Raw genomic sequence first — 13,573 nt, forward strand, 5'->3', positions numbered from 1 at the left:
TAGTTTGTTTATTTGTTAGTTTGTTTATTTGTTAGTTTTGGTTATTTTATATTTCCGTTGTAGTTTACTTTATCCTGTGCTGTATTTATATTCCTGCTCTGGTTTACGTTTCATTCTGTGCTACGCTCCGGTTTAAACGGTTTCCTCCTGACACCTTCTGGTCCGGGGTCAGCGCCTCTGTACGCTGCTGTCAGAAAGTCTTGATCAGATTCCCTCTCAGCTGAAAGAATGGTGACACAGAGACCCATTTCTTAGGAAAAATAACCATTTTATTCTTCGTCACGTGTCACTAATACACTATAAAAAAGGATTTTTGTGTGTAGTAAATATAATCCATACATATTGTTTAAATTATACTTAAAGAATATAAGTCAGGTAATGAACTGCATTACAATAGGTAGATTTTACCCTGTATACCTATTTTTTAACAGTAACTGTCTCTTCACAAATAAACTGAATAATATCTACCTAAAGTTATTGGGTGTGCATTGGAGAGTGCGCATGCGTCATCACTTCTTTGCTGAGGAACTTATTGGCGGGACCCTCCAGCCATGTTTTGGCATCGTGGTTGAAGGTAGGTATTGATAATAAAACTGTTTGTCATTCAGTAAATGAAATTGTGAACACAATTATTAGTCTGATATATCGCTAATATAATCAGGAAGCCTGTTGTTAACAAAGATATTCTGGCGACTTCCCTTAATGTTAGCATGGCTAATCGAGCACAAGCACGTTTTGTTTCAGGAGAACAACAATAGTTGAGTTGGTGGTCAGAATGTAGATTCATTAAAATTATCTACATAATGTGATATTTAATTGGGGAATAAATGTACTGCTCCTCTAGCTAACTTTCTATGGTCATAATAATGTCATATGTGGCATTGTATGTCCTTCGTCGACTACCGTTGCCCTCGTTGCTATGGTGACGCTTCTGTTTTTCCATAGTCATGACATGGATGCACATATGTGATAGTGACCTAGCGTTAGCGTTAAGCTCCGGTGCGTTTAGACAAACCAAGAAATACGGGACAAACTTTCAAACAGATATTTAGAGAGTTACTTGATTCTCATAAAGTCAGCTTTGAGCGTAGCGAGCAGTGAGTGTGTAGGCGAGTGACGGAGAGAGAGAGAGAGAGAGAGAGAGACGGTCACGCTGAACGGACAGCTGTTTGACCGGAGTACAAGTAAGATGTAAAGTAGTTATAAATATACAGTGTTGAATTCACGCTGTCAAACATTAGCACTACAGCGCCTTAAAACTCAGGTAAAGTCTGTGTGTTGCCTTCCAGCTGCTATAGGTAAATCAGACGGTTTTATTATTTTTCACAAAATTGAAGCTGAAGGACAAGTCTCCACTTTAAAGCCTTGATGTAAATACGCAGCTCGTATATCCGGGCATTTTTTCAACATACTGCTGATCTGTTTTGGCAAACTGTAATTTGACTATTTTTTGTCCTGACTAAATCTTAAAGTTTAAACACAATCAAATATTCCATGTTTCTGTCTTTTACTTATACAGTAGCCTCTATGAAAACCTTTGATGACAATTGAAATGCATTACTAAGGTATTTCAATTTTAACAAAAGATAAATAAGCTTTAGAATCAATTTTTTTATCATTAATAAGCACTTGTACAGTATGGTGTGTGTGTTTGTCTTTCACAGCTGGATCTATATTTTAACCATTGGAGGGCTACTTGAAAAACCTACAACCTATTTAAACACATTCAGGTATGTTTTCCAGACACGTACATTTAACTGACCATGACTGAACCCTGTGTGGACACATTCAGCTGTGGAATATATGGGGAATACGACCTTGAGGGCCTTTCAGATAAAGGACAAGGTGCACACTGAGCTGGTCGCGGCATTGGACACAAAGCAAAAGGGTAGAGCACACGAGTAAAAAGTCGTCATATTGGTCGTACTGAAGTGACGTCAGGAAGCGCTGCGTTCAAGTTGAAAATGTTTACATTTTTGCACAGCTCGCAAGAGCGGCAAGCGGGACCCTGACCAGCGCTTAAGTCAGTGGCGAAGAGATACACTCTTGTGCAGAGCAAAACTGTTTTTTTATTTTTTTAACAGTAGACAATGAATGGGCTTGACACCGGTGCACAGCAACCACTGTATCCTATCTGAAAGGCTCTTTGCTGTCAATGAATTGCTTGTGTAAAATATGTAGCTTTACTTAATCAAAACACAAAAATAACTGGAGAAAATATGTCAAAAACCTTTTCAGACCAAGTGACCCTCAGCCCTGCTCACTGCCTTCAAAGAGAGGTGGCCTGGACTGTTAAGTGAGGAACGAAATGTAAGAAAGTTTAGTTTATTGTTTATAAACCAAATAAATTATTGCATTCATACAATTAATCTAATTAGTCTAATGAATACTAGTCAGACCCTTTGAAGTTGAGAATTTTGTCCCTTAACTGATTTTTAGATCGAGGAAGAGTTCCGATGTCTAACCACTGTTCCCTGGGAATAGACATTTCTGCTGAAACTACATGAGCACACACCAAGCCAAACGAGGAGCAGCTGGATGCAGCCTCTTAAATACTAAAAACTAGGTATTTCTTCAGTTTTTCTTGAAAATTGCAAAACTCAGTTTGCAGACATGAGTAAAGTAACTTAAATGTCATTTCAGTCCCTCAGTATTGACAGAAAGGTGGTTGTCAGTTGCCTCATCGAGTACCTTGGAGAACAAAAGAAAGAGCTGTTCCTAGACTGCCAGGTATGTTATTAATTGATTATTAACTCTGACACAATGGTTACATTTTTGACAACTGAATTTCGTCGTCTCTCAACCGAAAGGTAAAGGGTTCGATCCCCAGCTCCTGTGAGCAACATGTCCAATGTGTCCTTGGGCAAGTCAGCCCAACGCCACAGCCCGAATTGCTCTCCCTGCTGCATCAGGGGTGTATGAATGGATTAGTTATTTTTGATGGTCAATTTACAGAGAAATCACTTTTTCTTTTCTTCCAGGAGGATGAACACGAGGACCACAGATCAAACCATGAAGGTGCTTGTGATCTGGGACCCTAAAGCTGAGGTGTGTCCAGAAAATGTTTCTATCGAGGGCGACAAGGTGCTGAACAGGTGTGGAAATCAAACCAAGAGGCATGTATGCTGTTGGTGGGATTGATTTACGCTCTCAACCTTGAGTCACCCAAAAGACGGAAATACACATTTGAAGTCTTCTGTAAACTGATGGAGCAATAAGGTTGAGCTCCTCAGAAGTATGGTTGTTGAATGAACTCATGTTATTTGGGCTCAATGAGACCTTACCTGTTACTGTCGGACTTTTTAGTACAAAGTGTGTTCTGTGAATTGAGATCTTTTTTTTTTTGGGCTCTCAGCATTTGTCGAGATTTTAAAAAAAATCTTTGTTTTTTTGGATGACTGTTTCTCAGGGGAAAGAGACTAAACACTTCATGTGTTGAATACTACTCGGGTAAAGTTATGATCTAACCTGATTCAATGAACAACATCGGTTAAGTTTACACATTACATACTGTATTTCAGACACCAAGACACTGAAATACACCGTCAATATATTTTGTACACTTTTTTCTTTTTCATCCCTTTGAAATTCTTGTGTGTAGATCATTTCTGGACTTGACTTTTACTGATACATTTTTTACACTATTTTATTGTATTAATATATTTAACACCATTTAGCCAAAAGTTTAGCAAAATACAATCTGCCTCAGGTCTCAATAATATTTTCTATTGTACAACACTTTGTTTTCCTGAATTGTATCTTAATTTGTAAAAGATGCTTTACGGTTATGTATGTTCTGCATATTTCCCAGGTAATACTTCAACTTATATTTTGAGATAAAAAAGTTTGGTTTGTTTACATGTTACATATTTCGGGCTCAATGCTACTTGTCCTTAATGTTTAATGATAAAACAATTAAAGTAGATGTCATGGTTAAAATTGTCTCTTGTGTCTGTCATTGACTTTTGGGTGAAACAAACTTTCTTTAAAAAAGTAATTAACTTGTTATTTTGGTTAATAAGTATTAAAAAATATTAAGTACATAAAGTATGTGCTACAAATACACTATAATCGTGAGTAAATATGACTCACTTTTCATAGGTATCTAGTTGTTAAATCTATTTCAAAAGATTAAGTAGACTTTAACTAATTTATTTGAGTATATTATAGCTGATACATTCAGGTAATCTCTACTCAAAAAAATTAGGTAAAATGTACATAATCAAACTGAGTGCAAATTGTTACACCAATTTTATTGAGTAGATTCTATAGGTTGCTTTTTATAGTGTATATTCTTGCGTCTTCTGTGTAAAACGGTTTAAATGTTTCTTCTTCTCTGATTATAAATAACAGCGGAGTTCTGCGCAGCCTGGGGAATGAAAACGATAAAAACTAAGAGTAGAAAAATGAATCACTCGAGCTGCTGACGGCGCCCGAGCTCAAACACACAATCCTCCCGTCGACAAGTTTAATCATCAGTCTCTTCATGATCACATCGGAAACAGCAAAAGCTCTCAACATTCAAGTCCTGGTCCTGGGTCCGGTCCTGATCGACTCCAGTCCTCTCTTGTAGACTCACTTAATGATTCTGTGATGGACTGTGAAGGGTTACATGAGGTCATCCTCTGAAAGAAGTCCAGTTTGTCACCAGACACACACACACACACACACACACACACACACACACACACACACACACACACACACACTAAACAAGTAGACACCTTTTCAGTGTATAAATATTCATGATTTCATCCACTAAAATTATTTCTGCTGATGGTACCAGCTGAAAGAGAAATCTTTGAGGACTTTTATTCATATATGTTTTAAAGAAATGTTGAATATGCACAGAAAAACAACATTTGAAGGTCATATTATTTTAATTTCTGCTTTCCCCATAAGTTAAACTTCATAAAACGTCACTCTTTTGATTTAATTTTGGGAACCCCACAAAGGTTCAGTCTACTGAAACCCCTTACTGAAAAGTCTGCTGTCCTTATTGAACTGTGGCTTTTTGAAGACGGTCCTGCAGTTCACTAATTGTCCACATGAGGCAGACTGTAGAGCAGTTCATTGAGTGTCCACTAGAGGCAGGCTGTATTTTGTCCAACTTTGATCAGACTAAAAGCGCCTCTTTCTGCAGACAAAGGGGGCATTCGATTTGTCCCTTCTGTCTACTTTCACTGAAACTGTAACACGATGCTGCCACCTGCTGGAGCTTCATGTTTTATCCACATTGAAGTGGAGATTCTAGAGTCCAAAGAATCTCACTAAACAACATATTTTACAGGGTCTATTACACATCAGAAACTGACCTTCTACCATCTTGTGATAATTCAGTTTCTATTTCAACCTTCCTTAAATTTGGATTTTACATCATGGCATGAAGGCAAAGCCTTCGACTTGCAGGTCGATCTCTGTTCCAACACTCACCTTTGGTCATGAACTAAAGTGATCAAAAGAAAAAGATATTGGATACAAGCAAGCAAAAAGGATGTTTTTTTACATGTAGGCTGTTGTTCTGCACAGAGATTATTAGTGCATATTGATGGATGGATTGTTTCCACACAGACAGGCTCTCTATAACTATAAGACTACAGGTCCCAGGGTGCTTTGCGCTTTCCACGTCTCTCTGATTGGAAAACTGCTCGTCTGCTGGTCTCAGCGTCTCTTTAAAACCTCGGATATTTTGGTGACGTCTCAAATGACGTCATTAATGGGACAGCGCCGATCGGCTTTGCAGCGCACGTGCCAAACACGGTACTGTCCTTTGATGTGTTCCATTCTCTTTGAAACGTCACAGAACAGGTCAAAGCGAGGTTATAATTAGAGGTGGTTTCTGCCTGTAGAGTCACTTCACCCTCTCCTAAAGAGGCGTGTAAGTGCTCTGTGACCCAGGACTCCGGTCCCCGGTGGAGGCAGGTACACAACCACTCCGGTGCAGGTTTACTGCACCAACCTGCTCAGTGCCCGACAGTGTGAGCATGGCCTCCACTCTAGGGGGGCTCAGGCCTCAGGCCTCACTGGCAGGTCCAAGACTCTCCAAGTGAGGGGAGCCACAGAGACTAGACTACACTAGGTAGTGCCTTAGTTAGTTTGTTTTGGTTATTTTGTTTATTTGTTTGTTTTGGTTAGTTTGTTTGTTAGTTTTGGTTATTTTTATATTTCCATTGTAGTTTACTTTATACTGTGCTGTATTTATATTTCTTTTATGGTTTACATTTCATACTGTGCTATATTTATTTTTTTGGTTGGTTAGTTTGTTTATTTGTTACTTTGTTTTGGTTTATTTGTAACTTTGTTTTGTTTGTTTGTTAGTTTGTTTTTTTGTTAGTTTGTTTGTTTTGGTTATTTTTATGTTTCTGTAGTTTACTTTATACTGTGCTATATTTATATTTCTTTTAGGGTTTACATTTTATACTGTGCTATATTTATATTTCTTTTAGGGTTTACATTTTATACTGTGCTATATGTTTTTTTTTGTTAGTTTGTTTTGGTTGGTTAGTTTGTTTATTTTTTAGTTTGTTTATTTGTTAGTTTGTTTATTTGTTAGTTTGTTTGTTTTGTTTGTTAGTTTGTTTATTTGTTAGTTTGTTTATTTGTTAGTTTGTTTATTTGTTAGTTTTGGTTATTTTATATTTCCGTTGTAGTTTACTTTATCCTGTGCTATATTTATATTCCTGCTTTGGTTTACGTTTCATTCTGTGCTACGCTCCTGACACCTTCTGGTCCGGGGTCAGCGCCTCTGTACGCTGGTGTCAGAAAGTCTTGATCAGATTCCCTCTCAGCTGAAAGAATGGTGACACAGAGACCCATTTCTTAGGAAAAATAACCATTTTATTCTTCGTCACGTGTCACTTATATATTCTTGTGTCTTCTGTGTAAAACGGTTTAAATGTTTCTTCTTCTCTGATTATAAATAACAGCGGAGTTCTGCGCAGCCTGGGGAATGAAAACGATAAAAACTAAGAGTAGAAAAATGAATCACTCGAGCTGCTGACGGCGCCCGAGCTCCAACACACAATCCTCCCGTCGACAAGTTTAATCATCAGTCTCTTCATGATCACATCGGAAACAGTAAAAGCTCTCAACATTCTAGTCCTGGTCCTGGGTCCGGTCCTGATCGACTCCAGTCCTCTCCTGTAGACTCACTTAATGATTCTGTGATGGACTGTGAAGGGTTACATGAGGTCATCCTCTGAAAGAAGTCCAGTTTGTCACCAGACACACACACACACACACACACACACACACACACACACACACACACACACACACACACACACACACACGCACACACACACACACTAAACAAGTAGACACCTTTTCAGTGTATAAATATTCATGATTTCATCCACTAAAATTATTTCTGCTGATGGTACCAGCTGAAAGAGAAATCTTTGAGGACTTTTATTCATATATGTTTTAAAGAAATGCTGAATATGCACAGAAAAACAACATTTGAAGGTCATATTATTTTAATTTCTGCTTTCCCCATAAGTTAAACTTCATAAAACGTCACTCTTTTGATTTAATTTTGGGAACCCCACAAAGGTTCAGTCTACTGAAACCCCTTACTGAAAAGTCTGCTGTCCTTATTGAACTGTGGCTTTTTGAAGACGGTCCTGCAGTTCACTAATTGTCCACATGAGGCAGACTGTAGAGCAGTTCATTGAGTGTCCACTAGAGGCAGGCTGTATTTTGTCCAACTTTGATCAGACTAAAAGCGCCTCTTTCTGCAGACAAAGGGGGCATTGGATTTGTCCCTTCTGTCTACTTTCACTGAAACTGTAACACGATGCTGCCACCTGCTGGAGCTTCATGTTTTATCCACATTGAAGTGGAGATTCGAGAGTCCAAAGAATCTCACTAAACAACATATTTTACAGGGTCTATTACACATCAGAAACTGACCTTCTACCATCTTGTGATAATTCAGTTTTTATTTCAACCTTCCTTAAATTTGATTTTACATCATGGCATGAAGGCAAAGCCTTCGACTTGCAGGTCGATCTCTGTTCCAACACTCACCTTTGATCATGAACTAAAGTGATCAAAAGAAAAAGATATTGGATACAAGCAACCAAAAAGGACTACAGGTCCCAGGGTGCTTTGCGCTTTCACGTCTCTCTGATTGGAAGACTGCTCGTCTGCTTGTCTCAGCGTCTCTTTAAAACCTCGGATATTTTGGTGACGTCTCAAATGACGTCATTAATGGGACAGCGCCGATCGGCTTTGCAGCGCACGTGCCAAACACGGTACTGTCCTTTGATGTGTTCCATTCTCTTTGAAACGTCACAGAACAGGTCAAAGCGAGGTTATAAGTAGAGGTGGTTTCTGCCTGTAGAGTCACTTCACCCTCTCCTAAAGAGGCGTGTAAGTGCTCTGTGACCTAGGACTCCGGTCCCCGGTGGAGGCAGGTACACAACCACTCCGGTGCAGGTTTACTGCACCAACCTGCTCAGTGCCCGACAGTGTGAGCATGGCCTCCACTCTAGGGGGGCTCAGGCCTCAGGCCTCACTGGCAGGTCCAAGACTCTCCAAGTGAGGGGAGCCACAGAGACTAGACTACACTAGGTAGTGCCTTAGTTAGTTTGTTTTGGTTTGTTAGTTTGTTTATATGTTAGTTTGTTTGTTTTGGTTATTTTTATGTTTCTGTAGTTTACTTTATACTGTGCTATATTTATATTTCTTTTATGGTTTACATTTTATACTGTGCTATATTTTTTTTTGTTTGTTTGTTAGTTTGTTAGTTTGTTTTGTTAGTTTATTTGTTTGTTTGTTTTGGTTATTTTTATATTTCCGTTGTAGTTTACTTTTATACTGTGCTGTATTTATATTTCTTTTATGGTTTACATTTTATACTGTGCTATATTTTTTTTTTGTTAGTTTGTTTTGGTTGGTTAGTTTGTTTATTTGTTAGTTTGTTTATTTGTTAGTTTGTTTATTTGTTAGTTTGTTTATTTGTTAGTTTTGGTTATTTTATATTTCCGTTGTAGTTTACTTTATCCTGTGCTATATTTTTTTTTTGTTAGTTTGTTTTGGTTGGTTAGTTTGTTTATTTGTTAGTTTTGGTCATTTTATATTTCCGTTGTAGTTTACTTTATCCTGTGCTGTATTTATATTCCTGCTCTGGTTTACGTTTCATTCTGTGCTACGCTCCGGTTTAAACGGTTTCCTCCTGACACCTTCTGGTCCGGGGTCAGCGCCTCTGTACGCTGCTGTCAGAAAGTCTTGATCAGATTCCCTCTCAGCTGAAAGAATGGTGACACAGAGACCCATTTCTTAGGAAAAATAACCATTTTATTCTTGGTCACGTGTCACTTATACACTATAAAAAAGGATTTTTGTGTGTAGTAAATATAATCCATACATATTGTTTAAATTATACTTAAAGAATATAAGTCAGGTAATGAACTGCATTACAATAGGTAGATTTTACCCTGTATACCTATTTTTTAACAGTAACTGTCTCTTCACAAATAAACTGAATAATATCTACCTAAAGTTATTGGGTGTGCATTGGAGAGTGCGCATGCGTCATCACTTCTTTGCTGAGGAACTTATTGGCGGGACCCTCCAGCCATGTTTTGGCATCGTGGTTGAAGGTAGGTATTGATAATAAAACTGTTTGTCATTCAGTAAATGAAATTGTGAACACAATTATTAGTCTGATATATCGCTAATTTAATCAGGAAGCCTGTTGTTAACAAAGATATTCTGGCGACTTCCCTTAATGTTAGCACGGCTAATCGAGCACAAGCACGTTTTGTTTCAGGAGAACAACAATAGTTGAGTTGGTGGTCAGAATGTAGATTCATTAAAATTATCTACATAATGTGATATTTAATTGGGGAATAAATGTACTGCTCCTCTAGCTAACTTTCTATGGTCATAATAATGTCATATGTGGCATTGTATGTCCTTCGTCGACTACCGTTGCCCTCGTTGCTATGGTGACGCTTCTGTTTTTCCATAGTCATGACATGGATGCACATATGTGATAGTGACCTAGCGTTAGCGTTAAGCTCCGGTGCGTTTAGACAAACCAAGAAATACGGGACAAACTTTCAAACAGATATTTAGAGAGTTACTTGATTCTCATAAAGTCAGCTTTGAGCGTAGCGAGCAGTGAGTGTGTAGGCGAGTGACGGAGAGAGAGAGCGAGAGAGACGGTCACGCTGAACGGACAGCTGTTCGACCGGAGTACAAGTAAGATGTAAAGTAGTTATAAATATACAGTGTTGAATTCACGCTGTCAAACAATACAGCGCCTTAAAACTCAGGTAAAGTCTGTGTGTTGCCTTCCAGCTGCTATAGGTCAATCAGACGGTTTTATTATTTTTCACAAAATTGAAGCTGAAGGACAAGTCTCCACTTTAAAGCCTTGATGTAAATACGCAGCTCGTATATCCGGGCATTTTTTCAACATACTGCTGATCTGTTTTGGCAAACTGTAATTTGACTATTTTTTGTCCTGACTAAATCTTAAAGTTTAAACACAATCAAATATTCCATGTTTCTGTCTTTTACTTATACAGTAGCCTCTATGAAAACCTTTGATGACAATTGAAATGCATTACTAAGGTATTTCAATTTTAACAAAAGATAAATAAGCTTTAGAATCAATTTTTTTATCATTAATAAGCACTTGTACAGTATGGTGTGTGTGTTTGTCTTTCACAGCTGGATCTATATTTTAACCATTGGAGGGCTACTTGAAAAACCTACAACCTATTTAAACACATTCAGGTATGTTTTCCAGACACGTACATTTAACTGACCATGACTGAACCCTGTGTGGACACATTCAGCTGTGGAATATATGGGGAATACGACCTTGAGGGCCTTTCAGATAAAGGACAAGGTGCACACTGAGCTGGTCGCGGCATTGGACACAAAGCAAAAGGGTAGAGCACACGAGTAAAAAGTCGTCATATTGGTCGTACTGAGGTGACGTCAGGAAGCGCTGCGTTCAAGTTGAAAATGTTTACATTTTTGCACAGCTCGCAAGAGCGGCAAGCGGGACCCTGACCAGCGCTTAAGTCAGTGGCGAAGAGATACACTCTTGTGCAGAGCAAAACTGTTTTTTTATTTTTTTAACAGTAGACAATGAATGGGCTTGACACCGGTGCACAGCAACCACTGTATCCTATCTGAAAGGCTCTTTGCTGTCAATGAATTGCTTGTGTAAAATATGTAGCTTTACTTAATCAAAACACAAAAATAACTGGAGAAAATATGTCAAAAACCTTTTCAGACCAAGTGACCCTCAGCCCTGCTCACTGCCTTCAAAGAGAGGTGGCCTGGACTGTTAAGTGAGGAACGAAATGTAAGAAAGTTTAGTTTATTGTTTATAAACCAAATAAATTATTGCATTCATACAATTAATCTAATTAGTCTAATGAATACTAGTCAGACCCTTTGAAGTTGAGAATTTTGTCCCTTAACTGATTTTTAGATCGAGGAAGAGTTCCGATGTCTAACCACTGTTCCCTGGGAATAGACATTTCTGCTGAAACTACATGAGCACACACCAAGCCAAACGAGGAGCAGCTGGATGCAGCCTCTCTTAAATACTAAAAACTAGGTATTTCTTCAGTTTTTCTTGAAAATTGCAAAACTCAGTTTGCAGACATGAGTAAAGTAACTTAAATGTCATTTCAGTCCCTCAGTATTGACAGAAAGGTGGTTGTCAGTTGCCTCATCGAGTACCTTGGAGAACAAAAGAAAGAGCTGTTCCTAGACTGCCAGGTATGTTATTAATTGATTATTAACTCTGACACAATGGTTACATTTTTGACAACTGAATTTCGTCGTCTCTCAACCGAAAGGTAAAGGGTTCGATCCCCAGCTCCTGTGAGCAACATGTCCAATGTGTCCTTGGGCAAGTCAGCCCAACGCCACAGCCCGAATTGCTCTCCCTGCTGCATCAGGGGTGTATGAATGGATTAGTTACTTTTGATGGTCAATTTACAGAGAAATCACTTTTTCTTTTCTTCCAGGAGGATGAACACGAGGACCACAGATCAAACCATGAAGGTGCTTGTGATCTAGGACCCTAAAGCTGAGGTGTGTCCAGAAAATGTTTCTATCGAGGGCGACAAGGTGCTGAACAGAGGTGGAAATCAAACCAAGAGGCATGTATGCTGTTGGTGGGATTGATTTACGCTCTCAACCTTGAGTCACCCAAAAGACGGAAATACACATTTGAAGTCTTCTGTAAACTGATGGAGCAATAAGGTTGAGCTCCTCAGAAGTATGGTTGTTGAATGAACTCATGTTATTTGGGCTCAATGAGACCTTACCTGTTACTGTCGGACTTTTTAGTACAAAGTGTGTTCTGTGAATTGAGATCTTTTTTTTTTTGGGCTCTCAGCACTTGTCGAGATTTTAAAAAAAATCTTTGTTTTTTTGGATGACTGTTTCTCAGGGGAAAGAGACTAAACACTTCATGTGTTGAATACTACTCGGGTAAAGTTATGATCTAACCTGATTCCATGAACAACATCGGTTAAGTTTACACATTACATACTGTATTTCAGACACCAAGACACTGAAATACACCGTCAATATATTTTGTACACTTTTTTCTTTTTCATCCCTTTGAAATTCTTGTGTGTAGATCATTTCTGGACTTGACTTTTACTGATACATTTTTTACACTATTTTATTGTATTAATATATTTAACACCATTTAGCCAAAAGTTTAGCAAAATACAATCTGCCTCAGGTCTCAATAATATTTTCTATTGTACAACACTTTGTTTTCCTGAATTGTATCTTAATTTGTAAAAGATGCTTTACGGTTATGTATGTTCTGCATATTTCCCAGGTAATACTTCAACTTATATTTTGAGATAAAAAAGTTTGGTTTGTTTACATGTTACATATTTCGGGCTCAATGCTACTTGTCCTTAATGTTTAATGATAAAACAATTAAAGTAGATGTCATGGTTAAAATTGTCTCTTGTGTCTGTCATTGACTTTTGGGTGAAACAAACTTTCTTTAAAAAAGTAATTAACTTGTTATTTTGGTTAATAAGTATTAAAAAATATTAAGTACATAAAGTATGTGCTACAAATACACTATAATCGTGAGTAAATATGACTCACTTTTCATAGGTATCTAGTTGTTAAATCTATTTCAAAAGATTAAGTAGACTTTAACTAATTTATTTGAGTATATTATAGCTGATACATTCAGGTAATCTCTACTCAAAAAAATTAGGTAAAATGTACATAATCAAACTGAGTGCAAATTGTTACACCAATTTTATTGAGTAGATTCTATAGGTTGCTTTTTATAGTGTATATTCTTGCGTCTTCTGTGTAAAACGGTTTAAATGTTTCTTCTTCTCTGATTATAAATAACAGCGGAGTTCTGCGCAGCCTGGGGAATGAAAACGATAAAAACTAAGGAGTAGAAAAATGAATCACTCGAGCTGCTGACGGCGCCCGAGCTCCAACACACAATCCCCCCGTCGACAAGTTTAAACATCAGTCTCTTCATGATCACATCGGAAACAGCAAAAGCTCTCAACATTCTAGTCCTGGTCCTGGGTCCGGTCCT

The 13,573-nt window shown here is 38.0% G+C and overlaps 2 long non-coding RNA genes across 9 annotated transcripts; both read left to right on the forward strand.

Annotated features, from left to right (window-relative positions):
• The first annotated feature begins 313 nt into the window (after nt 1–313).
• On the forward strand, nt 314–3,078 carry LOC306837540. 4 transcript variants are annotated; one of them, XR_013780950.1, is made up of 7 exons: nt 314–574; nt 1,520–1,565; nt 1,665–1,730; nt 2,239–2,310; nt 2,440–2,566; nt 2,644–2,730; nt 2,982–3,069. It is a non-coding gene; the product is annotated as an uncharacterized lncRNA (long non-coding RNA). The 4 variants fall into 4 exon arrangements; XR_013780951.1 differs by lacking the exon at nt 1,520–1,565 and having other exon boundaries at nt 318–574; nt 2,982–3,077; XR_013780952.1 differs by lacking the exons at nt 314–574; nt 1,520–1,565 and adding an exon at nt 716–1,184 and having other exon boundaries at nt 2,982–3,078.
• Nucleotides 3,079–9,341: 6,263 nt separating this feature from the next.
• Nucleotides 9,342–12,951, forward strand: LOC306837590. 5 transcript variants are annotated; one of them, XR_013780967.1, is made up of 7 exons: nt 9,342–10,212; nt 10,542–10,587; nt 10,687–10,752; nt 11,261–11,332; nt 11,462–11,590; nt 11,668–11,754; nt 12,006–12,951. It is a non-coding gene; the product is annotated as an uncharacterized lncRNA (long non-coding RNA). The 5 variants fall into 5 exon arrangements; XR_013780968.1 differs by having other exon boundaries at nt 10,545–10,587; XR_013780969.1 differs by having other exon boundaries at nt 9,342–9,608.
• The last annotated feature ends 622 nt before the right edge of the window (nt 12,952–13,573 follow it).

This window comes from Symphodus melops (genome assembly GCF_947650265.1).
Source record: "Symphodus melops genome assembly, chromosome: 16".
NCBI classification, from domain to species: Eukaryota; Metazoa; Chordata; class Actinopteri; order Labriformes; family Labridae; genus Symphodus; species Symphodus melops.